This window comes from Photinus pyralis, unplaced genomic scaffold (genome assembly GCF_008802855.1).
Source record: "Photinus pyralis isolate 1611_PpyrPB1 unplaced genomic scaffold, Ppyr1.3 Ppyr1.4_LG8, whole genome shotgun sequence".
NCBI classification, from domain to species: Eukaryota; Metazoa; Arthropoda; class Insecta; order Coleoptera; family Lampyridae; genus Photinus; species Photinus pyralis.
This window is the reverse complement of record NW_022170819.1, coordinates 22,133,877-22,137,727: the sequence shown is the minus strand read 5'-3', so window position 1 is coordinate 22,137,727 and position 3,851 is coordinate 22,133,877. Positions and strand designations below refer to the sequence as shown.

Sequence of the window (3,851 nt, the reverse complement as noted above, 5' to 3'; positions counted from 1 at the left end):
GCCACTCATTTATCGCACATAGATTCTAAACTGCAGAGCTTTGATTAGCGTAATCCCGCTCCTGCAAGATAGGTACCAGCCCCTGGTTTCGAGCCTACAGTTGAATGTCGAAGTCAATCACGGAATTAGGTGTCGCTCAATTTTGACTAGTTTTTACCACCCCCGTGACTGCTTCATTCACGGAGAAAATGGTTAGTTACAAACAATAGTCCGTACATACATCAAACGAATCGGTAATTTCCACATATTAAAATAAAATGATCAAAACCTATATGAATGTAACTTCTCGGACAAGACCAAGTAATCAACACATAAACATAAATAAAGCAAATATTACACCAAAAAGGTAAAGGATTATAAACAAAAGGATAACGGCATTAAGCATGTCATTCTGCATTGCGGTTAAACCAAGTAATTTCAAAAACATACATTGAAACACAAAAAATATAAAATGCGGCATACAAAACACAAATACGATATAAAGAAATGCAAAAATTACTACCTGCATTAAATAACACAAAACACTGTGATGTACCCAAGTCGACAGCTCCCGCGCTATCGAAAATGGGAAAAAACACGAACTCGGAACACTGGAAGTAATACAAACCTCACACTCGACAATGGCCGGAACCCCTACGTTGTGGAAAACCAGGTTGCACTTACTCGTACCCATGCTTATTATCGGAAAGGTGGAACGGAAATAACACGCTTAATTGAATTTGAAACACAAAGTTTATTAAATAACTAATCAAAAGTGTAAAAATGAATCAAAAGGCTGAAAGACATCCTACAAATTTAGACAGAATACATTTAAAGCCAAAAAGTGCGGACAAAAGAACTGTACTAAAGAAAATTCCGACTCACCGTTCACAGGTGTGAAATCTAGAGGGAAAATCTGGAGAATGAGAGGTAACATTGGATAACGCTAAACACATTTTACAACACATCTACAATAGTTATACAAAGAGTAATAATCGGAGTAAGTAACTCTTGAATTGGACAGATTGAAATCTGACGTTAATGAAATACAAACTTGATAAGTTAAAGGATGGCCATCACAAGTAGATTTAAAAAGCACCTTCAATCTTTTCCCCATGTGTAAAAGAATACATTCCGAAGTCTCTTACATAAAGTGCATAAAATATACATCGTTAATTAGCCAGACCTCCTCCAATGTAGCAGGTATGTAAGATCCTTGATACGGTAACCTTAGACTAAAGTTGTCGTTCGAGATACATACCGCTAAGTATCTTTATCACTCCGGAATATACCTCTGCAAGGGCGAAAAGGTTAATTATACTCAAAAAAGGCTGATTCATACACAAAGAATTGAAGTCTGAAGTCGCTAATCAATCCAAATGGGTGCAAGACAAACAAATGAAAATTGATAGCTGGCCAATCTTCAACAAATCAAAATAGGAAACATTTTTACATTGAAAGCAAAATACACCAAATTCAAGAATTACTTTACCCTGCATTACAAATAGCTGAAGGCAACATAAACTAGCTACAATATAAATCAATTACAACTAGGCACATTACCTTTCCGTTATACGGAGCACCACCCTAACTGTCCTGATCTCCCAAAGCAAAGCAAAGTGAACTCAAAGACAAAAATGAACCTGTGTGAACTCTAAAAAGCTAACTCGGTAAAAACTAAATCTATCCACCATTTCCTCCCTATACAGACTACTATTGTTATAATTGCTCACATCGAAGAATGAATACATTTGAATAATAAACCTATTGTTTTTCATGGGAATGCTATTGAATTGGGTCTCGGTATCTGGCAACGGTAGTTTGAACGGTGTCTCAATATACGGTAACGGAACTTCTTGTTTGAAATTTGAAAGCAGGCATCTCAATACTACAGTGACTTTATAAGGACAGTGGCGACAACTTATCATAATCCGCCATATTGGAGCTAAAAAATTGATTGTAAGATCAATATACCTTGTCATGTCAAATTGTGAGCGTAGAATAATAAATGTCAGTTTCATTTAAGTAAAGATTCTTGTTCAAAACGAACGGCGCAGAAATGATCGTTTAAAGCTTTGCAGAACAACCTATGGGAAAACAAATGCCTCCCAAATTAAAAAGGTATGGGTATATGGAAAACGGTATAATAAGTATGACATATGGTGCAATATCCAAAATGTACATATAAATAATCATTAAATTGTGTTTGACATTTCAGTGTCTTCTGTCACTTCTTGTCCCCTGTCGCGTGTTGCTCCTTCCGGACTTAAAAGTATTTCTTTAGTCTCTTAAATGGAAGACAAAACACGTTGATCTAGTCCACGGAGTACAAGAGATCAATATTCCATGTGCTCCAGCAAACATGAAACCAATTCAAACGTATTTACGATCACAATTGAATTTGCTGCTAAATTTCGGATAAGCTGCTTCTCTAACCAGTTTTCTATCTAAACTCATTAGGTATTTAGGGCGTCTGAAAAAAATTTTACATCAATTACCAGTCGTAAGGTTAGGCACAGTTTTACATCTAAAAACACTAAGCGGATTACATACCTTATAATATTGTAATAAATCCAAACTATATGCGTCTTTAAAAATCGAGTTTATATAAAACTGGAGACGGAAAACGTAAAATAAAGCAAATACAAGAAGCAAAGTATAAACTATACTTCGTTCACCCAACAGAAATAGTTAAGCCCCTCCTCAACAATTACCGCCAAATTTGAATACGACATTGTTATTGGTGTAATTTTTGAAGCCACAATCACACTTGTAAAGCGAATTGGCCGAATTGGGTAATCTGTCATCTTGCCTATTGCGTTTCTGCCGGTTTTTACGTTTTTACATCTTTACTTGCGTCAATTTGCCATTAATCTCCTTTATTCACACAAAATAGTCTTTATAAAGACTCGTCGGTGTATTCTAAAGATAGTCAGGTGAGTAATTATAAAATTTTATACACGATTTTTACATGCCTGTTTTTAGGGTTATATTATTCGCGATCAAGAAAAGTTGTACGCAAACATGAATGTCGCCGGTGCTGCTTTCTCTCCACCGAAAAAACGTTTTGCCAAGCACTTTTCAGTTGAAGACAAAACTGGCATTTTAAATATCTTCAAGGCATATTCGGAAGACAACCCGGAGGTATCTAAAACGGATAAAGTTGAGTTTACGGCTAAAGCAGCAGGTAATTTTCATCTTAGGCACATTCATTTTTACTTATTATTGTGTAATTTAGGTGTAAGCATTCCGAGACATTGGCCCAAATTTTGTAGGAGTGGCTTAACTATTTCTGTTGGGTGAACGAACTTTAGTAACATGAAGCCGTGACAATTACAGGTGACACTGTCAAAACAGTATAATTAATAATTATAGCACGGAGTGTACCGCGTCGTTTTGAAGGTTTTATATTGGCCAGTTTGGAATTTAGCTCCAATATGGCGACCGGAACCAACGACCAATCAAAAACGAGATACCCTGTTGTCGCCACTGTCTCTATAAAGTCACTGTACTCAATACCAACAAACATTTATGGTGTGACGCGTTCACGACCGCCATTCAAGACAAGATGCCAAACGTAATCCACGTTCGTGCTCTTCAGATGGCGCAAATCGGTTTCCTCTACTAAAAATTGCGTGGTTGTCAACTCTCAAAAATGTTTGCATCGTCGTAAGTTGTATATACAGGGTGGAACCCCTCAAACCTTAAAATTAATTATTTCCAGTGTTATGAAAAATTAACGAACACCATAATTTCATTATATGTAGTATTGATAAGCTCTCATTGAAATTTCGTGGCTCTATGTTGAACGGATCCGGAGTAAAAAAATAAGTAGTGGAGCCGCGCACGGATTTTCCATAAGCCGTAATGTA

General features: G+C 36.4%; 1 long non-coding RNA gene across 1 annotated transcript; it reads left to right on the top strand.

The window, feature by feature from the left end:
* The first annotated feature begins 2,668 nt into the window (after positions 1 to 2,668).
* LOC116179735 lies at positions 2,669 to 3,240 on the top strand. Its single transcript, XR_004147024.1, has 3 exons — positions 2,669 to 2,915; positions 2,965 to 3,166; positions 3,218 to 3,240. It is a non-coding gene; the product is annotated as an uncharacterized LOC116179735 (long non-coding RNA).
* The last annotated feature ends 611 nt before the right edge of the window (positions 3,241 to 3,851 follow it).